We start from the raw sequence: 12319 nt of genomic DNA, 5'->3' as shown, positions 1-12319 counted from the left end.
CAAATATGGACACTCAGTGATGGAACTTAATGATTTTTTAAAATTACTTCTATACAACAATTCCCACTGCAATGCATCCAAAATCTGGGCCATGGGATATTTGAGGAGACCAACATTTTCTACTAGCCTGGTCTGAAAAATGTCAGGTATCTTGATTACCACCGCTGTGTACACTATACAGAACATGTCTCAGAGCTGTCTGCCAACATGTATTTAGTAACTATATAGAACATGTCTCAGAGCTGTCTGCCAACATGTATTTAGTAACTATACATGTCTCAGAGCTGTCTGCCAACATGTATTTAGTAACTATACAGAACATGTCTCAGAGCTGTCTGCCAACATGTATTTAGTAACTATACATGTCTCAGAGCTGTCTGCCAACATGTATTTAGTAACTATATAGAACATGTCTCAGAGCTGTCTGCCAACATGTATTTAGTAACTATATAGAACATGTCTCAGAGCTGTCTGCCAACATGTATTTAGTAACTATACATGTCTCAGAGCTGTCTGCCAACATGTATTTAGTAACTATATAGAACATGTCTCAGAGCTGTCTGCCAACATGTATTTAGTAACTATATAGAACATGTCTCAGAGCTGTCTGCCAACATGTATTTAGTAACTATACAGAACATGTCTCAGAGCTGTCTGCCAACATGTATTTAGTAACTATATAGAACATGTCTCAGAGCTGTCTGCCAACATGTATTTAGTAACTATACAGAACATGTCTCAGAGCTGTCTGCCAACATGTATTTAGTAACTATATAGAACATGTCTCAGAGCTGTCTGCCAACATGTATTTAGTAACTATATAGAACATGTCTCAGAGCTGTCTGCCAACATGTATTTAGTAACTATATAGAACATGTCTCAGAGCTGTCTGCCAACATGTATTTAGTAACTATACAGAACATGTCTCAGAGCTGTCTGCCAACATGTATTTAGTAACTATACAGAACATGTCTCAGAGCTGTCTGCCAACATGTATTTAGTAACTATACAGAACATGTCTCAGAGCTGTCTGCCAACATGTATTTAGTAACTATACAGAACATGTCTCAGAGCTGTCTGCCAACATGTATTTCGTAACTATACAGAACATGTCTCAGAGCTGTCTGCCAACATGTATTTAGTAACTATATAGAACATGTCTCAGAGCTGTCTGCCAACATGTATTTAGTAACTATACAGAACATGTCTCAGAGCTGTCTGCCAACATGTATTTAGTAACTATATAGAACATGTCTCAGAGCTGTCTGCCAACATGTATTTAGTAACTATACATGTCTCAGAGCTGTCTGCCAACATGTATTTAGTAACTATACAGAACATGTCTCAGAGCTGTCTGCCAACATGTATTTAGTAACTATACAGAACATGTCTCAGAGCTGTCTGCCAACATGTATTTAGTAACTATATAGAACATGTCTCAGAGCTGTCTGCCAACATGTATTTAGTAACTATACATGTCTCAGAGCTGTCTGCCAACATGTATTTAGTAACTATACATGTCTCAGAGCTGTTGTCTTCAAGCTCACCGTTATAGAGGTCTATAGAGCCTGTCTGCATTTCTGTAACCGTTTGCTACCCTGTGTAAAAATGGACTTCATTTCAGAAACACCTTTTTTTTTTTTTTCAAACATGGTCCTGTTTTATCAATCAGCTGTGCTGATCAATGGACAGTTCATGACCTCTGTCAAATTATTATGTCGCTTAAAGTTGTATTTTTATTCATGTTTGCAATAAAGATGATGCTATAATACACATTTACACTAAACCTATATCTAAAAATACATCCTAATGATAGATAAACACTACATATATATACAGTGGCAAAAACAAATGTGAACCCTTTCTACGTATGGGTGGTCCCGGGAATCGAACCCACTACCCTGGCGTTACAAGCGCCATGCTCTACCAACTGAGCTACAGAAGGACCATCCTAATGATAGATAAACACTACATATATACACAGTGGCAAAAACAAATGTGAACCCTTTGAAAATACATGTATTTCTACATAAATTGTTCATGAAATTTGATCTATACTTTATCTAGGTCTCAATAATAGACAGTCTGCTTAAACTAATAACACACAAACTATACGTTTTCACGTCTTTATTGAACACACCGTGTAAACATTCACAGTGCATGGTGGGAAAAGTATGTGAACCCTTGGATTTAATAACTGGTTGACCCTCCTTTGGCAGCTATAACCTCAACCAAACGTTTTCTGTAGTTGTGGATCAGACCCGCACAACGGTCAGGAGGAATTTTGGACCATTCCTCTTTACAAAACTGTTTCAGTTCAGCAATATTCTTGGGATGTCTGGTGTGAACTGTTCTCGAGGTCACGCCGCAGCATCTCAATCGAGTTGAGGTCAGGACTCTGACTGGGCCACTCCAGAAGGTGTATTTTCTTCTGTTGAAGCTTTTTGGTTGTTCGTTTTCTTCTGTGTTTTGGGTCGTTGTCCTGTTGCATCACCCAACTTCTGTTGAGCTTCAATTGGCGGACAGGCAGCCTAACATTCTCCTGCAAAATGTCTTGATAACCTTGGGAGTTCATTTTTCCATCGATAATAGCAAGCTGGCGGACGGCCCCTGAGGCAGCAACGCAGCTCCAAACCATGATGCTCCCTCCACCAGACTTTACAGTTGGGTTTTGGTTTTGATGTTAGTGTGCTGTGCCTTTTTCTCCATACTTAGTGTGTTCCTTCCAAACAACTCAACTGTAGTTTCACCTGTCCACAGAATTTGTTATTTTTATTTACATTTATTTAACCAGGCAAGTCAGCGAAGAACAAATTCTTATTTTCAGTGACGGCCTGGGAACAGTGGGTTAACTGCCTGTTCAGGGGCAGAACGACAGATTTGTACCTTGTCAGCTCGGGGTTTGAACTTGCAACCTTCCGGTTACTAGTCCAACACTCTAACCACTAGGCTACCCTAGTTGTGCTGTGGAACATCCAGGTGCACTTTTGCAAAAAACAATTGGACAGCAGTGGCTTCTTCCGTGGTGTCCTCCGTGAACACCAACCTTGTTTAGTGTTTGACATATCGTGAGACTTGTCAACGGAGATGTTAGCATGTTCCAGAGATTTCTGTAAGTCTTTAGCTGACATTCTAGGATTCTTCTTAACCTTGAGTATTCTGCGCTGTTCTCTTGCAGTCGTCTTTGCAGGACGGCCACTCCTATGGAGAATAGCAACAGTGATGAACTTTCTCCATTTATAGACAATTTGTCTTACCGTGGACTGATGAACATCAAGGCTTTTAGAGATACTTTTGTAACCCTTTCCAGCTTTATACAAGTCAACCATTCTTAATCTTCTGAGATCTCTTTTGTTCGTGGCATGGCTAACATCAGGCAATGCTTCTTGTGAATAGTAAACTCACATTTTGTGAGTGTTTTTATAGGGCTAGGCAGCTCTAAGCAACATCTCCAATCTCGTCTCATTGATTGGACTTCAGGTTAGCTGACTCCCTGGGGTGGCAGGTAGCTGACTCCTGGGGTGGCAGGTAGCCGACTCCTGGGGTGGCAGGTAGCCGACTCCTGGGGTGGCAGGTAGCCGACTCCTGGGGTGGCAGGTAGCCGACTCCTGGGGTGGCAGGTAGCCGACTCCTGGGGTGGCAGGTAGCCGACTCCTGGGGTGGCAGGTAGCCGACTCCTGGGGTGGCAGGTAGCCGACTCCTGGGGTGGCAGGTAGCCGACTCCTGGGGTGGCAGGTAGCCGACTCCTGGGGTGGCAGGTAGCCGACTCCTGGGGTGGCAGGTAACCGACTCCTGGGGTGGCAGGTAGCCGACTCCTGGGGTGGCAGGTAGCCTAGTGGTTAGAGCGTTGGACTTGTAACCGAAAGGTTGCAAGATCAAATCCACCAAGGTAAAAATCTGTCATTCTGCCCTTGAACAAGGCAGTTAACCCACTGTTCCTAGACCAGCATTGAAAATAATAATTTGTTCTTAAACTGACTTGCCTAGTTAAATGGAGTCATTAGCCTAGGGGTTCACATACTTTTTCCAACCGACACTATGAATGTTTAAATGATGTATTCAATAGACATAAATGTGTGTTATTAGTTTGAGCAAACTATGTTTATCTATTGTTGTTGTGACTTAGATGATCAGATCAAATGACCAATTTATGCAGAAATCCAGGTTATTCCAAACAGTTAATACTTTTTCTTGCTACTGTACATTATTTTCCTAACATGTTACTGTAACACATTTACACTAGGCCTACATCTAAAAATGCATCCTAATGATAGATATACAGTATATACATACTTGTCCTATCGTTAGGATGTGTTTTCAGATACAGTTAAAGTCGGAAGTTCACATACACCTTAGCCAAAAACATTTAAACTCAGTTTTTCACAATTCCTGACATTCAATCCTAGTAAAAATTCCCTGTCTTAGGTCAGTTGGGATCACCACTTTATTTTAAGAATGTGAAGACAGAACGCGTCTCCTTCCTGAGCGGCTGCGTGGTCCCATGGTGTTTATACTTGCATACTATTGTACAGATGAATGTGGTACCTTCAGGCGTTTGGAAATTGCTCCCAATGATGAACCAGACATTTCTTTTTCCTGAGGTCTTGGCTGATTTCTTTTGATTTTCCCATGATGTCAAAAAGACACTGAGTTTGAAGGTTGGCCTTGAAATACAACCACAGGTACACCTCAAATGGACTCAAATTATGTCAATTAACCTATCAGAAGCTTCTAAAGCCATGATGTCATTTTCTGGAATTTTCAAGCTGTTTAAAGGCACAGTCAACTTAGTGTATGTAAACTTCAGACCCACTGGAATTGTGAAATAGTGAATTATAAGGAAATAATCTGTAAACAAGTGTTGTAAAAATGACTTCTGTCATGCACAAAGTAGATGTCTAACAGACTTGCCAAAACTATAGTTTGTTAACAAGAAATTTGTGGAGTGGTTGAAAAGCGAGTTTTAATGACTCCAACCTAAGTGTATGTAAACTTCTGACTTCAACTGTATAGGCCTAGTGTAAATGTGTTAGATATACAGTGTATACATGATTTTCCTTTCAGGACACTAAAAAGTCCCTTATTCCACTGAATATGAATTAGGCTGTTTGAGAAGGTTTGAATCCTAAGCAACCTGCTTACACAGTTTGAAGTAAAATAGACCAGCATAGCTACTGTAGTAGGTCAAAGCTGTGTACTGGAAAATGTTGGTGGAGCATGGATGGAGTAGTGTTTGGCTTGCTCCTCAAGACATGCTGGCAGCCATAAGTTGACTTGAGTCTTGATGCGGGTATTTCTTCTTAGACAGACGTGTCCTTGCCACCACCAAGACAGACGTGTCCTTGCCACCACCAAGACAGACGTGTCCTTGCCACCACCAAGACAGACGCACCCTCAACATCAGTCAAATGGTGGTGAGGTCTGGTCTTCCAACACGCAGTACCTTTCTAGACAAAGTGCCGGACGGTAACTATAGATTATTTTCATTTTTTTTTCACCAGGTAGGCCAGTTGAGAACAAGTTCTTATTTACAACTGAGACCTGGCCAAGATAAAGCAAAGCAGTTCGACACATTCAACAACACAGTTACACATGGAATAAAACAAACATACAGTCAATAATAAAATAGAAAAATAAGTCTATATACACAATGTGAGCAAATGAGGTGAGATAAGGGAGGTAAAAGGCAAAAAAGGCCATGGTGGCGAAGTAAATACAATATAGCAAGTCAAACACCGGAATGGTTGAACCAGGCGAGGCAGTCATTTGAGAAACCAAGGCTATCGAGTCTGCCGATGAGAATCGACTCTGATTGACAGAGTCAAAAGCCTTGACCAGGTCAATGAATACGGCTGCACAGTATGGTTTCTTATTCGTGGCGGTTAAGAAATCGTTTAGGACCTTGAGCGTGGCTGAGGTGTACCCATGACCAGATCTGAAACCAGATTGCATAGTGGAGAAGGTGGCGGTGGGATTCGAAATGGTCGGTAATCTGTTTGTTGACTTGGCTTTTTGAAGACCTTCGAAAGGCAGGGTAGGATATATAGGTCTGTAGCAGTTAGGGTCAAGAGTGTCTCCCCTTTGAAGAGGGGATGACCGCAGCTGCTTTCAATCTTTGGGAATCTCAGATGACACTAAAGAGAGGTTGAACTGGCTAGTAATAGGGGTTGCAACAATTCCGGCAGATCATTTTAGAAAGAGAGTGTCCAGATTGTCTAGCGGCTGATTTGTAGGGGTCAGATTTTGCAGCTCTTTCAGAACATCAGCTATCTGGATTTGGGAAAAGGAGAAATGGCGAAGGCTTGAGCGAGTTGCCCAGGCAGTGCTGTTGACCGGGGTAGGGGGTAGCCAGGTGGAAAGCATGACCAGCCGTAGAAAAATGCTTATTGAAATTCTCAATTATTTATTTCCTATACTCAGTGCAGTTGGCAGCTGAGAGGAGGTGTTCTTATTCTCCATGGACTTTACAGTGTCCCAGAACTTTTTGAGTTTGTGTTGCAGGAAGCAAATTTCTGCTTGAAAAAGCTAGCCTTGGCTTGTCTAACTGCCTGTGTATATTGGGTTCTAACTTCCCTGAGGATGTGGCTGATGTACCCAGTATAACTTTACCAACGAATGCACAATGTTCAATCACCTATTACGGGCAAGGCCATTCAAATTAAGGGCAGTTGTTCCCCTTCCACTTAATCACAACAGACTTCCTGCAAGTTGAGTTCAATAACTACAGTTATGGTGAGACGCCTGGGGAAGCTTTGAATAGGTCAGTAGCACAGGAGGTTGGAGGCACCTTAATTGGGGAGAACAGGCTCATGGTAATGGCTGCAGCGGAAGGGGTGGAATGGCATCAAATACATCAAACATGGTTTCCATTACATTTGATCTGTTCCAGCCATTATTATGAGCCGTCCTCCCCTCAGCAGCCTCCACTGGTCAGCAGCCTACAGAGTAATATGATCAGAATGCAATTGCTGTATTTATGCAGATATTGTAAAGTGTTGTGGTATCTTTCAACAATAGCAAGAAGTCCATGTAGAATAAACAACCCTTTACATCAGGGGTCCCCAAACTTTTCCTGTGAGGGCCACATAACTTTTCCCTTCTCTGATGGGGGGGCCGGTGTCAGTTTGTAACAGAAAAAGTGTGACGATCGTAGGGAGCTTAAAAAATTTATTGTTTTCCAGAAAGCCACACATAACCAAATAACCCTTTCCAGGTTCTTTACAGAAAAAAGTCAGGAAACAAATAATAACACTATTAATGAAATAAATAATAACTAAATAACCCTCTCTGAGTTCTTCACAGAAAAAAACAGGAAATAAATAATAACTAAATAACTCTCTGGGTTCTTCATAGAAAAAAAGCCATGGAACATTAACTTTCTGTCGTGCCATGCACAATCTTAACAGATAAAAGTTCAGCTCAATTGTCAGAGCAGAATCTCTCTGACACATATGAGCAGTCTCTTAAAGTTCTTGTGTTCCTTCCTTATAATCCTTTTGTAGGTTCCAGTAGGCTTGTAGACACCGCTGTTTGCAGCTCTCTCTCATTAACTTCCCTGTGAAAACCACAAAAGAAGCAGGTTGAGAAACTGAACTAAGTGATACAGCACCTACACAGCACAATACATTTCACTACCAGTATGGTTGTAAAGATGGATTTTATCCCAGTAGATTTTATTATGATTATATTTGTTTATGCTCAGAATGACTCATTCAAGTCAGAAAAGTGAGCTTACCTATGTATGTTCATCAGTGTGAACTGTGGGCCTGCATCTGGCTGGTGAGAAGTTGAATATCAGGTTCCATTCTAGTTACAGCCAGTCTCAAGCACTGATGCAAATGTTCATCTGTCAATCTTGATCTCATCGGGGTTTTCAGCAGTTTCATGCGAGAAAGGTTTTCTCGCAGATATACGTGCTGCCAAAAACTGTGGACATTTTCATTGCGTGTTTTTTGATGTTTGGATATGTCTCGTTTGGGAGGGCGGCATAGAAGTCAATGAGACTGTTGGGCCTGAATGCGTCTTTCAGAACATCACAGTTCTGTAACTCAGCCAACTCAAACTGATATGAAGGCTGGGCTTCATCAATGTCGGCAACAAAGGGGTTCTGAAAAGACGGATTTCTTTTGCATGAACATGTAGTTCACTGAATCGCACACCGAACTCCGCCTTCACCATTTCCAGTGCTTCCACGCACTTTTCAGCTGGGAACGGGACCGCTGGGTTCTCTGTCGACAGGTTTTGGGTAGCAGGAAGATGGACGAAGTTGCGCTTTTTCACTTGTTCCAAAAGCAGCGCTAATTTCACCTCAAATGCTTTTATGTGTGAATACATGTCGCAAATGAGTTTCCCCTCGCCTTGTAGCTGCAAGTTAAGGCTGTTAAGTATTTCTGTCACGTCTGTTAAAAATGCGAGGTGCCATTTCCATTCTGGGTCGATCAGCTCTGGGACCGTTTTTGTCTTTTAAATGAAGAAATGCGTTAATTTCGGGTAGCAGCTCGCATCTTTCTTCTCCGGACACACCTCCTCCGCGACAGCATCCATACATTTCTTAACAAACTCTCCGTCAGTGAAAAGGCTTACCGCTTCTTGCTATCAGTTTAGCAACCCGAAAGCTGGCCCGAACGGATGCCTGGTTCAGCTGAGCTTGGCGTACAAATGTATTCTGCTGAGATAGTAGTCCACTTTTTAGCTTTGAGAGTTTGTCTGCTCGTATTTGGCCTTGCAAGCTATCGTACTTGTCTTTGTGACGGGATTCATAGTGTCGGCGAAGATTGTATTCTTTGAATACCGCCACCGTCTCTTGACAGATGAGACAAAAAATAATCGTTTGTCCACTGCAGGTTAAATACCCCGCATTCTGAATCAAATTTTCTCTTACCTAACCTTTTCGCCATTATTCCGTTCTCTCTTTGACAGGGCCGGGCCTAGGATTTTTTTCTGGAGGCCAAATAGGAAAAAAAAATCGATAGCGTCTCTGGTATTGTTCAGAGGGCCGGGCCAAATGTGCTGACGGGCCGTAGTTTGGTGACCACTGCTTTACATAATACCATATAATCAGTGTTCTGCTAATATAACAAAGTTCACCATCATCTTTCATTGTCATTCCCAGATACAGACACTGTCATTCCCAGATACAGACACTGTCATTCCCAGATACAGACACTGTCATTCCCTGATACAGATACTGTCATTCCCAGACACAGATACTGTCATTCCCAGATACAGACACTGTCATTCCCTGATGCAGATAATGTAATTCCCTGATACAGATACTGTCATTCCCAGACACAGATACTGTCATTCCCAGACACAGATACTGTCATTCCCAGACACAGATACTGTCATTCCCAGATACAGATACTGTCATTCCCAGCAGACACAGATACTGTCATTCCCTGATACAGATACTGTCATTCCCAGCAGACACAGATACTGTCATTCCCTGATACAGATACTGTCATTCCCAGACACAGATACTGTCATTCCCAGATACAGATACTGTCATTCCCAGCAGATACAGATACTGTCATTCCCAGCAGATACAGATACTGTCATTCCCAGCAGATACAGATACTGTCATTCCCAGCCAATACAGATACTGTCATTCCCAGACACAGATACTGTCATTCCCAGATACAGATACTGTCATTCCCAGCCAATACAGATACTGTCATTCCCAGCCAATACAGATACTGTCATTCCCAGCCGATACAGGCACTGTCATTCCCAGCCGATACAGATATTGTCATTCCCAAATACAGATACTGTCATTCCCAGCCAATACAGATACTGTCATTCCCAGACACAGATACTGTCATTCCCAGATACAGATACTGTCATTCCCAGCCAATACAGATACTGTCATTCCCAGCCAATACAGATACTGTCATTCCCAGACACAGATACTGTCATTCCCAGATACAGATACTGTCATTCCCAGCCAATACAGGTACTGTCATTCCCAGCCGATACAGATACTGTCATTCCCAGCCGATACAGGCACTGTCATTCCCAGCCGATACAGATATTGTCATTCCCAGCCAATACAGATAGTCATTCCCAGCCAATACAGATACTGTCATTCCCAGCCGATACAGATACTGTCATTCCCAAATACAGATACTGTCATTCCCAGCCAAAACAGATACTGTCATTCCCAGATACAGATACTGTCATTCCCAGATACAGATACTGTCATTCCCAGATACAGATACTGTCATTCCCAGATACAGATACTGTCATTCCCAGGTACAGATACTGTCATTCCCAGCCAATACAGATACTGTCATTCCCAGCCAATACAGATACTGTCATTCCCAGCCGATACAGATACTGTCATTCCCAGCAGATACAGATACTGTCATTCCCAGCCGATACAGATACTGTCATTCCCAGCTGATACAGATACTGTCATTCCCAGCCGATACAGATACTGTCATTCCCAGCTGATACAGATACTGTCATTCCCAGCCGATACAGATACTGTCATTCCCAGCCGATACAGATACTGTCATTCCCAGCCGATACAGATACTGTCATTCCCAGCCGATACAGATACTGTCATTCCCAGCCGATACAGATACTGTCATTCCCAGATACAGATACTGTCATTCCCAGCTGATACAGATACTGTCATTCCCAGCCGATACAGATACTGTCATTCCCAGCCGATACAGATACTGTCATTCCCAGCAGATACAGATACTGTCATTCCCAGCCGATACAGATACTGTCATTCCCAGCCAATACAGATACTGTCATTCCCAGATACAGATACTGTCATTCCCAGATACAGATACTGTCATTCCCAGCCAATACAGATACTGTCATTCCCAGCCAATACAGATACTGTCATTCCCAGCCAATACAGATACTGTCATTCCCAGCCAATACAGATACTGTCATTCCCAGCCGATACAGGCACTGTCATTCCCAGCTGATACAGATATTGTCATTCCCAGCCAATACAGATACTGTCATTCCCAGCCAATACAGATACTGTCATTCCCAGCCAATACAGATACTGTCATTCCCAGCCAATACAGATACTGTCATTCCCAGCCAATACAGATACTGTCATTCCCAGCCGATACAGGCACTGTCATTCCCAGCTGATACAGATATTGTCATTCCCAGCCAATACAGATACTGTCATTCCCAGCCAATACAGATACTGTCATTCCCAGCCAATACAGATACTGTCATTCCCAGCCAATACAGGCACTGTCATTCCCAGCCGATACAGATATTGTCATTCCCAGCCGATACAGATATTGTCATTCCCAGCCAATATAGATACTGTCATTCCCAGCCAATACAGGCACTGTCATTCCCAACCAATACAGATATTGTCATTCCCAGCCAATACAGATACTGTCATTCCCAGCCAATACAGATATTGTCATTCCCAGCCAATACAGATATTGTCATTCCCAGCCAATACAGATACTGTCATTCCCAGCCAATACAGATACTGTCATTCCCAGCCAATACAGATACTGTCATTCCCAGCCGATACAGGCACTGTAATTCCCAGCCGATACAGGCACTGTCATTCCCAGCCGATACAGATACTGTCATTCCCAAATACAGATACTGTCATTCCCAGCCGATACAGATACTGTCATTCCCAGCCGATACAGATACTGTCATTCCCAGCCAATACAGATACTGTCATTCCCAGCCAATACAGGCACTGTCATTCCCAACCAATACAGATATTGTCATTCCCAGCCAATACAGATACTGTCATTCCCAGCCAATACAGATACTGTCATTCCCAGCCAATACAGATATTGTCATTCCCAGCCAATACAGATATTGTCATTCCCAGCCAATACAGATACTGTCATTCCCAGCCAATACAGATACTGTCATTCCCAGCCAATACAGATACTGTCATTCCCAGCCGATACAGGCACTGTCATTCCCAGCCGATACAGGCACTGTCATTCCCAGCCGATACAGATACTGTCATTCCCAAATACAGATACTGTCATTCCCAGCCAATACAGATACTGTCATTCCCAGATACAGATACTGTCATTCCCAGATACAGATACTGTCATTCCCAGCAGATACTGTCATTCCCAGCCAATACAGATACTGTCATTCCCAGATACAGATACTGTCATTCCCAGATACAGATACTGTCATTCCCAGCCAATACAGATACTGTCATTCCCAGCCAATACAGATACTGTCATTCCCAGCCAATACAGATACTGTCATTCCCAGCCGATACAGGCACTGTCATTCCCAGCTGATACAGATACTGTCATTCCCAGCCGATACAGATACTGTCATTCCCAGCCAA

This window comes from Oncorhynchus keta, chromosome 19 (assembly GCF_023373465.1).
Source record: "Oncorhynchus keta strain PuntledgeMale-10-30-2019 chromosome 19, Oket_V2, whole genome shotgun sequence".
Classification (NCBI taxonomy): domain Eukaryota; kingdom Metazoa; phylum Chordata; class Actinopteri; order Salmoniformes; family Salmonidae; genus Oncorhynchus; species Oncorhynchus keta.
Note: the sequence above shows the minus strand (reverse complement) of the source record.